Source organism: Dermochelys coriacea, chromosome 3 (assembly GCF_009764565.3).
Source record: "Dermochelys coriacea isolate rDerCor1 chromosome 3, rDerCor1.pri.v4, whole genome shotgun sequence".
In the NCBI taxonomy this organism is placed as follows: domain Eukaryota; kingdom Metazoa; phylum Chordata; order Testudines; family Dermochelyidae; genus Dermochelys; species Dermochelys coriacea.
Genome location: NC_050070.1, coordinates 70,852,861 through 70,866,765, shown reverse-complemented (window position 1 = coordinate 70,866,765; position 13,905 = coordinate 70,852,861). Strand labels below are relative to the sequence as shown.

General features: G+C 42.4%; 1 long non-coding RNA gene across 1 annotated transcript in view; it reads right to left on the bottom strand.

The window, feature by feature from the left end:
- The window catches only part of LOC119853549, a 118,994-nt gene extending 116,281 nt beyond the window's left edge, over nt 1–2,713 (bottom strand). The window contains exon 1 of the long non-coding RNA XR_005292119.2: nt 2,485–2,713. This is a non-coding gene — a long non-coding RNA (uncharacterized LOC119853549). The remainder of the gene's footprint in view (nt 1–2,484) is intronic.
- Nucleotides 2,714–13,905: the final 11,192 nt, after the last annotated feature.

Below are 13,905 nucleotides of genomic sequence, written 5' to 3'. Positions count from 1 at the left end.
CTTGGAACAATGGAAAAATCAGTCAGGTTCTTAAAAGAAGGATTTTATTTAAAAAAAAAAAGTTAAGAATCATCTCTGAAAAATCAGGATGGAAAATACTTTATAGGTATTCAGATTCAAAACGCAGAGGATTCCCCTCTGGGCAAAACCTTAAAGTTACAGAAAACAGGAATAAACCTCCCTCTTAACAAAGGGAAAATTCACAAGAAAAACAAAAAATAAACTAATCCGCCTTGCCTGGCTTACCTATACTGGTTGCAATATTGGAGACTTGGATTGGGATGGGTTGGAGAAGATGGGTTTCTGTCTAGCCCCTCTCAGTCCCAAGAGAGAACCCACACACAAAACAAAGAGCACAAACAAAACCTTCCCCCATTCCAAGATTTGAAAGCATCTTCTTTCCCCATTGGATCTGTTGGTCAGGTGCCAACCAGGCTATTTGAGCTTCTTAACCCCTTACAGGTAAGGAGGAATTCTAGGCTACCCTTAGCTGTATGTTTATGACAGACCTTCTATACCCCCTGGTCACAGCACATTATGAGAAATAAAATAGCAAGCCTGTAGTTCTCGTGAAGTGTTTTGCAAATAATTTCAAATAAATTCATAAAAATCAGAAACTGTGTAATGAGAAGAGAGAAAAGTTTGAATTTTACTTAGGGTACATCTGGACAGCAACTGGGTAATGCTTCCCAGCCCAGGAAGACAGATACCCCCTATCTCTACTTGAGCTAAGCATGCTAAAAATAGCGGTGTAGCTGTAGCAGCATGGGTAGCAGCTCAGGCTAGGCACCGAGTATGTATGCAGGGGGTCCAGTGGGTTTGAACTCAGGTGCCCGTGCCTCAGTGGCCACACTGTTATTTTTAGCAAGCGGTCTCAAGCAGAGCTACATCATGTCTGTCTACCGGCATTGGGAAGCACCCTCCCAGCTTCTGTGTAGACGTACCCTACTATGCTCATCTCTAACCACATCATGGAGGAATGAGGAAATGGTCCTTCTCTATTTGACTTCAGTATAATTGCATCTGGGAAATTGAGTTAGCTTCTCTTCATGCAGCAGGATCCTAACTACAAGGCACAGATTGAGGCCAGGTTTGAAGGGGACTCGATAACGAGGTCTGAGTTCAGTCCAGGCCAAAAGTAGCCATCCATACTAGTGTAGCCATCCATACTAGCTATAGGATCAGGGCAGTGTCAAGGTCCATGAGCTGCACTGGGGCAGAGCCAAGTAGGTCAGCTGAGGTAGGGACTGTGGAGCAGAGATAGGCGAGGTGTCAGGAGTGGAGCAGGGGGCCAAGCACCAGCCCAGAAACGAGGCCAGGTATCCAGAGCAGGGCTGGGGCAGGATATAAAGAGAACACAGCAAAGCCTGTTGCAGCAGCAAGCCAACACTCTGTCTAATTGTGCGTACAGCTTTCAGGTGTTTACCTAGGCCTTAAATAGCATGCCTGGTCCATTCAGAGAACACGATAGGCACTTCCAGTCAGAGCCTTTGTGAGCAACACATCCAGTGGTGCTTCAGCCCAGAGGGCTCATAGGCTGCTGTTCCCCACTTTGCCAGAGATTTTGGGTGACAGGAGGGACAGATTTCAGAGTAGCAGCCATGTTAGTCTGTATTCGCAAAAAGAAAAGGAGTACTTGTGGCACCTTAGAGACTAACAAATGTATTTGAGCATAAGCTTTCATGAGCTACAGCTCACTTCAACAGAGCAGTTACCCCGGAGTCATCAGAACTGGGTTCCGGACCTGCAGATCTTCACAATGAGGAGCTGGAAGAACTTAATTATTGGGAAAGCATTAAATGTAGCTTGATTAAGAAACGACAAAGGAAAGGGCATAATAAAAGCCAGTAGTCTTGGGGTATAAACACCAAGCAGGGAAAGGGATTACAGAGAGTTGCTGGAGGGGATAAAACTAAGAGAGATGAGGTGAGATTAAGAAAGGGAAAATGTATAATGAATATCATGAAAAATGTGCTAACAATGAGAGCTGTATTAGGCAGCAAAATACTCTCCCAAAGGAAGTGGTGCAACATTTAAACTTAGGCTGGACAAAGCTCCAATAAATGCACAGAGAGGGACTAAATCTGCATGGGTAAGGAGAAGGGCTAGATTCCCTAACCGGTCTCTTCGATCTCTAACAGCTCGGATTCTATTCTGCAAAATTCAGTCTCCCTTTTTTAATGAGGATGCACCCAATTCCCTTAGCCTTTTTAAAAATCATTTAGATTATTCAGACTTAGTATCATTTTTATTGCCCTTTGCTGCTGCATTGGACAGTAATATCCTTCCTGTAGTACTGTGAAGAGTATTGTACCCTGTATTCAGGATGTGGCATAGCAAGATATATTTTTGTCCATGCACTGTTCCTTTCCTGCCATATCTGAACATCCAGGAGGCAATGCAGTGTGTATAAACACTAGCTTTCCCCACTTCCTATTAAATCTGACTACTAAAAAATAATAATAAGCATAAACTCCCACATACCTGTTGAGCACATTTTCTGTGTTTCTTTTCTCATCATTGTTGATTGCCAAGATAATTGTGTTGATCTTTATTTCCCCTTAATAATCATCTCCTTTTGCTGCCTCATGGCCTTGTTCTGCACACCCTTTCTACTGAGCGTAGTGCTTACTGGCTTGAAAATAGAGTAAATAAGCACTGGAAATAAGCACTGTTGTTGCTGCTAGCAGGCTGGCTTACAGGACAACTGACACAGTTGCTGGTAAAAAGCACTTTATTTCCCTTCCCACAGCAATATATATACAGCACTTGTTTATTCCTTTTCTGTTGTTTATCACCCAATGTTCTCATCATTCTTATCTTTGGGTTCCATTATCTTGTGGTAGTAAAGACTCTCAAGTGCTGCTTATATCATTAGTCCTTAGTTCAGCCAAAGTTTAGTCCTCAGTCCAGCCAAAATCTTCTGGCCTTGTCCTTTATCTCTTGTACTGTTATTTTCCATTATTTGGCACACATTTCTAAAACATCTGATACTCAGCATTTCCCACATCTCCCCCTTTTTGTTAAAAAGCAGCTTGAATCATCCGTGACATTCCCCAACGCATACATTGAACTATATATGGACCACACAAACAAATTATACCAATACAGATACCAATTAATAAAAGAGTGTGTTATAATGATGTTATTCGTATTTTGTTCTAATTTTGCAAGTAACTCATGAACAGAGTGAGAATGATCTGACAAATTAACACAACACATACCCTCAAAATCTTCACATCCGTGTCCATGTGCTAATAATAAAAATTCAATTGCAGCACTATTATATAAAACTGCATGGCAAATGCTATCTACATCGATTAATAACTCAGTTAATATTTCAAAAATTAGATTAAACTGTTTAATACTCCAACACACTAATTTCTCTAAATTAAAAGCATTTTCAAAAATAGCAACACCAGGGATGCTTAAGGAATAGAAAATCAATCGCAGCTCGATTATCTAAAATGGCATCTCTTAATTCCTGTTGTTCCATACTTAAAAGAGCAATTGCCTGTGATGTAGCATTAAGCGCTTTAACAGCAAAACAAGCTAATGCATTCAAAGTTTGCACCGTATAATAAGTTGCAAAGCCAGGAATGCCTGCAACATCATTCAGCAAAGCCAAATATTCTGAGTGACTATATAAGGTAACATCGGCGGAACACGTATTTTGCAGGGCCGTGCTTCGCCGATTTCGCTGCTGATTCTTTCCGGGCAACAAAAGGGTCATTCGGCTAAGACAGCACAAGGTATTATGACTTAGATTGGCAGGAATATAACTAAAGGTTCGTTCGCTGCAGGTAAAAAACCAATCAGACGGCAAAATAATATGTCCATAATTAAAAGAAACATTAACCACATTAGTACAATTCAAAAGGGGGGTACTTACGGTTTGGCAGCCCATGGGTACCTTTGCGCGTGTGCAATTAACCACTCGCACACACGTTACATTATCTGCCCCGGCTGGGTACGGGGTATGTAAAGATAGGGCCCCAGGGGGCAAGGAGTAATTGGCGGGGCCCCAATTTGCCATATTCGAATACTGTGAAGACAAATTGGCATAAGCTGCAAGCATGGTGTGACTGCCAATTTCTTCGGGATGATGACATATGGGCACAAGACAAGTGCCCAGTAGTTCCCCGGCTGCCACAGAATCAGACAAACAAAAGTGTGTGACATTGGCTATCAATGCTAGACGTTCCCATAGGTTATACGTCATTCGCATGCGTAGGGGTACAAGGAGTCCCCCCTGTAACCCAAGCAATACCACTATAACAATATCGATAACCCACATCCTCATTCTGGAAATAAACAGGATATGGCAACAAAATCTGATGCGGATCAATTCCTGTCATTACAGTTACTCTTTTCCGCGCTTGCACTATTAGCATGGCTATTGCTTCAATTCTGGAAGTTACCGTACGCACATTTTTACACGGTGGAAATATCCATTCCAAACCGACTAGGGGGTCTTTATCCCTTATATCCCACTGAAATAATAGCGCTTCCAATACTGCATCTAGGCTAAAGACCGCTACCACGAAGGGTAAGTTTTCCCGATATCTCCCGGAATAACCCTCCCCCACCTTCTGTCCTATTCGTTGTAATGCTTGCTTCTGTAGTACCGACAGTTGTCGTTTATCTCCAGGGGCTCTCCCCTCTTCTAATAAAGGAAGAAGAGGAGTTATATCCTGATTTGTGATGCCACAAAGGGGGCAAAGCCATTGCAGTTTACCTAGCAGTTTCTGTGCATCATACAGTGTGCGAACATGAGGAGAGATTTTTAACTGCTGGGGGCGTACGGTGCAGTCAGTGATCCGAAGTTCCAAATACAAAAAAGGGGCTTTAGTCTGACCTCTTTTCTTGGGGCAATTCCGTTTTAAATGATCCATTTTTCCACACTAATAACACACCCCCTCCCTTTCTCTACGCCAATTTGACTTGGAGGTATTTAAGGCTACCGCCAAGGCGAGTGCATGAATCTTTGCCTTATCCTCCTTCTCCACCAAGGGGGCACGAGTGCAGGCTTCAATCATGTCGACTAGAGAGGCCGATTTTGGTAAAGTCACCAAAATCTTCTTACACGTGGGGTTAGCATTTTGAAGGGCTAAATCTACCCCCAATGCCGATCTGGCGTCTGGTGTTAAATTAGGGGCCCTATCCAATGCCGTCCTTAGGCAGTCCAAAAAGAGGGCAAAAGATTCGCCCACTCCCTGCATGACTTTTAAATAGGGAGGTGAAGGGGTGCCCAAATCAGGGAGCTCTTTGAATGCCTCCAATGCTAGAAGCTGAGACTGTTGTAATATTTGGGGTACCAATCGCGCCTGTAGCTGAGGCTCTTCAAATCGCCCCTGTCCCAACAACATGTCTATTGATGCTACCTGGAGAGGGTCGTCCCGGGGTCTATCTAAATTAAGCACTGCCGCGTGCTCAGCCTTTTTTCTCCATGAATCCTTCCATAATAATCTCTGTGTGGGTGTTAACAACATGTCTGCAAATTTCTGGGCGTCAAAGGGACACATCGCTTGCCCCAAGAATATTTGTTCTAATAACGCTTGTACATACGGATTTTTCAAGCCATACGCCACAATAGCTTTCTGAGCCTCCCTCATCAATTTCCAGTCTAACGGCACCCAAGATTTGACCCCCTCCCTTGATACCGATACCGGGAAAGTAGCCGGCATGGCATCCAAAAATTTCCCTTCAATTATAGCATCCTTTATCAATCCATGACAGCGCTTAACTGGGTCAGGAGATCCCACTCCTCCCCCCCCATCCCTCCAAATCACCCCCGTCCCCCGTTCTTCTTGCCCTCGTCCAATTGAAGAACACGTAGGTGGCGGAGGTTTCACTTTTGGTTGAACCGGTTGCATAGCGGTGGCTATTATTGCCCTTGCCATGGGTCGCAACTCTCCCTCGGGAGTGAGGTGCTCCGTACAACCATAATACCCACACAACCTACAAATATGGGGCAAACGTGAGGGGTCAGGTATGCCGTGCTCTTGAAGCTGTTGTAGCAGATGCGATCGTGACGATCCTTGCGGTCTGTTTTCCTTTCTATCCAGCTCATCCATTATCTGTTGAGCTGCAATACCTTCCTTATATAACCACCGAATTATTTGGTCCTGCGTCAAGTTATCAAACTCTCCAGTTTTAGGTAAGTCAATAATCCGAACTTGTCGGGGAGGGGCTGATGGCACAACCGCGGGCGGCAATCCTGACCCCCCTTGTAACGGGTTCTCTGGATTGCCCGATGACAATTCCCCCGACACAGGCTGATCCACGGCCATCGGTTCGCCCCGATCTGAGTCGTCATCCTTCAAGGGCAACGGCACCTCACTGGGGTCCAACGGCGCCAAAGGAATCATAGGCGTTGTTTTACCAAAAAAGTCTTTCGCTCCTACCGTGAAGGCCCCTTTCGCTGATGATTCTAATGCCTCGCGTAATGCAATACGCGCCCCTGCCTGAGCCGCTGCGGTGGTAACGGCTCGATGAACAGTCCGCCAGATAGGGCTCAAGACAGCAGCTTCTTTATTTCCGACCCCCACAAAGTCCCACAGGTTTTCCCCCACTGTTTTCCACACCGAGGAGTCAAACACATTCTTTGCATTAACCAGGACACCCCGTTACTTTCCCCACCGAAGCAATTTTTGAAGAGCTTCTGGGGAAAATTTTTCTCCCTGGTTATTAAGCAGATTGCTTAAGACCTTAAACACGGCCTGCTCATCTGCTGATGCTGCCGCTCCCATTATGAGAGATATTTCCCGCCGCTCACCTTTCAGTGGGAGCTCCCCCGCCTCTTGGGCGTCCTGGTTCCTCACCCGAACGGAGGACACCGGCAGCGGCGGTCCCTGCTATTTCTTCCTCTGTCCGTGGTATCAAATTCACAGAATTCTATCACGTTGGGGTCACCATTTGTTGCTGCTAGCAGGCTGGCTTACAGGACAACTGACACAGTTGCTGGTAAAAAGCACTTTATTTCCCTTCCCACAGCAATATATATACAGCACTTGTTTATTCCTTTTCTGTTGTTTATCACCCAATGTTCTCATCATTCTTATCTTTGGGTTCCATTATCTTGTGGTAGTAAAGACTCTCAGGTGCTGCTTATATCATTAGTCCTTAGTTCAGCCAAAGTTTAGTCCTCAGTCCAGCCAAAATCTTCTGGCCTTGTCCTTTATCTCTTGTACTGTTATTTTCCATTACTTGGCACATATTTCTAAAACATCTGATACTCAGCATTTCCCACACACTGTGGACTTTACTTTTTGCCTTGAGGAAGGGGTAGCGTATAGCTGTGCTGCTTCAGGAGCAAAAGAGAGAATGAACTGCAACTCAGAATCACAAGTCCTCTTGGTTTCAGAGTAGCAGCTGTGTTAGTCTGTATTCGCAAAAAGAAAAGGAGTACTTGTGGCACCTTAGAGACTAACAAATTTATTAGAGCATAAGCTTTCGTAAGCTACAGCTCACATGCATCCGATGAAGTGAGCTGTAGCTCACGAAAGCTTATGCTCTAATAAATTTGTTAGTCTCTAAGGTGCCACAAGTCCTCTTGGGGAGAAGTAAGTCACTTTACCCTTTTCTGGGTACAGCTTACCTCTTGGTGCGCCTGGCCAGCTACTCAGACTGCTGAGTAAAGTGGGGAAGAGTCAAGGCATCTCCCATTCCCTGCTCCTCTTCACACTTTTCCCACCCACCTAAGGTGTGGAGTATCAGGCAGTAGCCCATGTTTTCTGCTTCACACCTGGGGCTACAATTTAAACAAGGCTAAGTATGGAAATATGGGGAGAGGGCTGATGTCATCTTATTCCCCTGCACAGCCAGATTAGAACTGTGACAACCTAATACCATGCTTGGAATTGGTTGCGGAACTGGGTCTTTATTCAGTAGATACATACTGCCCTGCTGTGTACATGGAACCCCCACTGGTACACATGAACGTTATGCATGTGTGATGATAGGAAAATTGTGATTCTGCAGACCAGTGAATTTGTGACATAACTATTTCCATAGCAGTGCAATGTAACCAAACAAACAAGTGGATTATAATATTAGAGAAGGAATTTGGCAGCAGCAAATATAACGTGTCACAATTCTGTTGGCCTTTGCACATATGCAGTAAAATTAAAACTGAAACAGGATGAGTTAAGAGATTTATAGAGACATACAAATAAAAATGGCTCGAATCTGCTCATACAATCTATAGCTTGCTGTAAGTTTTTTTAAAATATTTATTCAATTTATTTTGCTTTATTTATTTATTTATTGCTACTTTTCTCCCTCTAGTTTTGTTACTATTCTCAGTGAGGCCCAAGTCAAGAAATCACTTCTGCTGATGCTTATGTCCATCCATGTTCAAGCACTTAAGCATGTGCTTAAGTTTAAGCATGTGCTTCCGTCTGATTAGCTTTAATTTAAGTGCCCGCTTAAGTGCTTTCCTGAATAGCGACATTTGCCTGAATTGGGGACCTGTCTGCAGCTACTCTGCAGCTTTCTTTTGGATTTCCTCTGAATGCCAGAAGTTTAGTAATTTAAGAATAAAATGGTGGGTTTTTAATGGAGTATTGTCAAGGTTCCTTCACCACTCTGAACTCTAGGGTACAGATGTGGGGACCTGCATGAAAACCTCCTAAGCTTACTTTTATCATCTTCGGTTAAAACTTCCCCAAGGTACAAACTATTTTACCTTTTGCCCTTGGACTTTCGCTGCCACCACCAAACGTCTAACCGGGTTTTTTTATTAGGAAAGAGCCGTTTGGAAACGTCTTTCCCCACAAAATCCTCACCAAAACCTTGCACCCCCCTTCCTGAAGAAGGTTTGGTAAAAACCTCACCAATTTGCATAGGTGAACACAGACCCAAACCCTTGGATCTTAAGAACAATGAAAAAGCATTCAGTTTTCTTAAAAGAAGAATTTTAATAGAAGAAAAGGTAAAAAGAATCACCTCTGTAAAATCAGGATGGTAAATACCTTACAGGGTAATTAGATTCAAAACATAGAGAATCATTCTAGGCAAAACCTTAAGTTACAGAAAGGCACAAAAACAGCAATATCCATTCTATTCAGCACAGATTATTTTCTCAGCCATTTAAAGAAATCATAATCTAACGCATATCTAGCTAGATTACTTATTAAATTTTAAGACTCCATTCCTGTTCTGTCCCCAGCAAAAGCATCACCCAGACAGACACAGACCCTTTGTTTCTCCCCCCACCCCAGCTTTGAAAGCATCTTGTCTCCTCATTGGCCATTGTGGTCAGGTGCCAGCAAGGTTATCCTAGCTTCTTAACCCTTTACAGGTGAAAGGGTTTTTCCTCTGGCCAGGAGGGATTTTAAAGGTGTTTACCTTACCCTTCATATTTATGACAAGTATTTTTTTAGTAAAGAGTTGCAAAGATTGTATATTGACAAAGTATTGATATGCTTTAGTTCAGTGGTTCTCAACCATGGGTACATGTATCCCAGGAGGTACACAGAGGTGTTCCAGGGGGTACATCAACTCATCTAGATATTTGCCTAGTTTTACAATAGTCTACACAAAAAGCACTAGCAAAGTTAGTACAAACTAAAATTTCATACAGATAGTGAGTTGTTTATACTACTCTGTATATTATACACTGAAATGTAAGTACAATATATATCTTCCAATTGATTTATTTTATAATTCTATGGTAAAAACAAGAAAGTAAGCAATTTTCAGTAATAGTGTGCTGTGACACTTTTTGTATTTTTATGTCTGATTTTGTAAGCAAGTAGTTTTTAAGTGAGGTGAAACTTGAGGGTACACAAGACAAATCAGACTTCTGAAAGGGGTACAGTAGTCTGATTTGTCTTTGAAAGCTACTGTTTTCGTTCATAGTGTGACATCAGCTCAGTGTGTACCAACTGCTGCTGATTCCCCACCCACTGTCCATCCCTCCTGCACTGGACATGGGGCAGTATCCCCATAAGGTCTGCTCTTCCTTCACTTTAAATAGCCATTCAGGTAGTCCAACAAACCTGCGTGGGCTCATTGGACAAGTCACATGCTTCCCCTTAATGATCAATTGAAAAACAAATCTGCAAAGCAATTAATTAAACATTACTCTGATTTTTCACAGAGTGTATTTTTAAATGATTTTTCCCAATTGTATTCACTTTCATTCATATCAAATAATATTAACAACCACTGGAAATGTACAATCTTTAGGAATCCAAAGCTCCCAGTGTCTGCTGAAATACACACATGCACTTCTGGCCTCACCCAAGTCACAATGTCTGTTGCCTTTGAAGGCTCTGAAATAACCATGGCTCGGACTGAAGGCACTTTTGAATAGAGAAATCCATAGGGGAGGGGAGGGGGGGGTTAATGCTCTAATTCTGCTGCTCACAGTCGAAAATGTGGCTGCACGAAAAATTTAAGTTTTTTTTTTCCTCCCAAATGGCTAGTTTTTTCCCTTCAGAGCAGCTGCCACCTGAGCTGTGGATACTTCAAAGGCTTCAAAGGCAGCTGGGGCTGACGCTGAAAATTCTGGTTTCAGCAGACACTAGAGGTTTCTGGATCCTGGGGGTTTCCAGTGGCTTCATTTGTTTCAAATGAATTAAAATGAATATCAAAACTAAAAAAAAACTGCAAGGCGGGAAATCATGGAGACACTGAGCTGAATTATCTGCTGCATCCAGCTTCTGCTGAGGCATCAGGGAACTAGCTATTGCCTTGTGGGTCTATATCCAGCCCAGGCCCTGAGGGCAGCCTTACACCATCTGGCAATGACCCCAAGGAACCACGTGCCAGTTTGAAATTACCAGAGTGCATCACAATTCAGGCATTCCTCCTCCTAGACCCAGATACTCTCCTGGAGCTGAAGGCTGTGGAAGAATGGCATAGGAACCAGCTCCATTATCCACTGGGGACTGGGCACTCCCCAACACTGCGGCAGTGTCCAACATGCTCCTTTTGTACAATCTGAGTGCTGCAAAGGGACCAAATCAGGATACAGAATGTACCACTTTCTCTCTACCATGTTCCCTTTAGGTTGTATTGATCCAGGGACCATGATATGGCTACTGCCTTGTGAACCAAGCATCTGCTGTCTTATATCAGTAGCAGAGGTCAGAAATTTTGCCAACCAGCCCCCTATTTTCTACTAATCATTAGTATTCAATGAAGGAATTATTTAAATAATCCTAAAATGCTAATGTTTTATTTATACATATACCTGAAAGTCTAGCTGAGTCTCTTGAATTATTCATCAGGGTTGGCTACCATGTGAATTTCATTTTAGGTGCTATGCTTCTATGCGCACTATCATAGCTTTTTAACTAGTTCAAATCAGCAGTAATGGGCTGGTAGTGCAATTAGTGCATAGCGACTCGAAACCTTTTATTTCAAAGGATTCTGGGTTTTCAATTTTGGGGATTAAACAATTTTAAAAAACTAAAAATGGTTTGAGTAAGAGCCCTTCAAAATGAAAAATGGCTTTCTTAGCCAGCTCTGGATGAACAGCTCTGGCAAAAATGAATATTGTTTAATTTTCATTTTGAATTAAAGACCTGGAAAGCTAGGTAATACGGAGGCTAATGATGAGCTGAGGTGTGCTGCAGCTCCTCTGAGGGCCATAAAAATGTATTAAAACAGGAATTATTTTGTACACTGTGCTGAACTTCAATGTTTAATTCTCAGCAGCCTATACAATCACTTCCAGGATAATGAAATTACAAAAGAATTTTAATTTCATTTGAGATCTCTTCTCATTACAAAATATTATGAAAACATGGATGGAGAAGACAATGTGCAAAATTTCCACTGTGGATCTTCAGACTGGACATGTTTTTTTGACAGGATTATCTATGAAAGACTTTTGTAAATGAGAGGTAGTGCAGAGACCTTGTAATACTGCTGGCTGATCTCACTTCATGCACTATAAACATCTCTGCCACAAAGGGACCCAATGCACACCCCAGCAAGCAATATTTACAGAGAAGAGACTCTTTATCAGGCATTAAGATGTTACAGTAAAGGCTGAATGTCTCAAAAAGAGAACAAAGCTTATATGTTATTATTAGCTTAATGGAAACAGCTGAAATTTACATTTCTACATTATTTCAAGTGAAACTAGCAAAATGTTTCTAACTATAAATATTTCCTCATGACCTGTGAAACAATCAGGTGCTTGCACCTGAGTCCACAGCCGTTGTTCAGGCCAAACACTGTCAAAGGGGATATTTCAAGTTTGGGTGTCTTTCTAAACAATATGCTCTAGCTCCAGCAGAAGCTATGGACTTGATGCAGGAATTACTGGATGGAATTCTATGGCCTGGGTTATACAGGTCAGATTAGCTAATTGTAATGGTCCCTTCTGCCTTAAATTCTATGAATCTCTACTGTTTGTCTGAGTAACAGACTGCAGGACTGATGCTGCAAAAATGTTACGTTTTTGCACTTCTAAAAGTCTGTCTAGAGCTAAAGGTAAAGGCTAAATCTTTCTACTCTCTGTAAAGCCTAAGTAAATGAGGAGAAGCTCCCCAGTTGCCCATGAGAGAGGGAAGGAACACTCATGAAACAATCCCATGGAGATCTGATCAATGGATTGACATAGTGGCAGGTCCCCTGCCTCTGCCCCCTCCTCCCTAAGACACTCACCTTTCAGACTGCCTCTGAGCAATAGCATTCATTAAACCCCACGATGCAATGCTTTACAACAGGCAGGGAATAATGACACCTTGCTGCATGGGCTCTCCAGTGTCTGCTTCCAACTGCTCAGCTGAACTGCATCAGTCTTTTGCTTTTAGCCTGACCGAGGGGTGGAGAAGTATGATACTGTTACAGGCAGAGAGACAAATTTGGGGAAGGAAATGTTAATATTTGTAAGCCCTGCTGTAATATTTTACTAGAATGGGGATTTGGGTTTAGTGCAGTAACCTGAACAGAAATGTTAGGAAAGATTAACATAAAAGCACTTTGAGTTCTGCCTTCTAAAAAACAAAACTGGAATGGAGCCATAATGTAATCACAACCTGAGTTTGTATTTGCTTTTCTCACCCTGGCAGCCTGGATTCACCACAACTTAGACTTTACTAAAAGCAAAAATAGAAATGGAGGCGTGACATGTAAAACATACTGGGTTTCAGGAAAAGTGAGTTTTCTTTATAGAGTTTGGTTGAGGAAAATTGTGTGTTGCCATTCAGATTGAACATGGATGGAATCATGATCACACTCTCTGACCTAAGGTTTTGTATGGTCACCCATCACCACAGAATACCTGTGCCTACCACGTTATAGCCTAGAAAACTCAAACAAACAAAAGGATTCTTTTGTTCTATTTCCAGAATTCATTTAGGATTTAGGCCTGGATCCACCCATCGTCTAATAATAGTGTGGGTCCAATGCTACCTCAATAATGCATTGTACTTCTATAGCACTGTCCTTCCAAGGATTTCATTTTTCAAATATTGATCATTAAGACTTTCAGTGGGAGTTGGGCAAAGTCCTTTAGGCACCACTGAAAATCCAGTGCCAGACTTTTAGTGCTATGTGCAGAAAAGCTCATTGAAAATTGTCAATTTTTGAAACGTTGATGACATGTTTTTTTGAAAATTCAAATTTGGATGGAAAAAAAAATGAATGCAATTTTTGCATGAAAATTTTCCTTCATTTTTTCTCGAGCAGCTCTTTTATCCTGAGACAAGAGGAAAAAAAGAGAAAGCAGAACACGAGGACAGTGCTGGGAGGCCACACAAGATCTGGAGAAGGAAATAAGTGAGCATGGAGAGAAGACTCAAAGCTGGGATAAAGAGAAAGGAGGGAGGAAGTGCAATAGTAGACATTTGAAGAGAAGACATAACAGATGGGAGAGGGAAACCAAAACAAAGGAACAGAAAACATAGGAGCAGGATCCAGGATACACAGGGGAAGAGATAG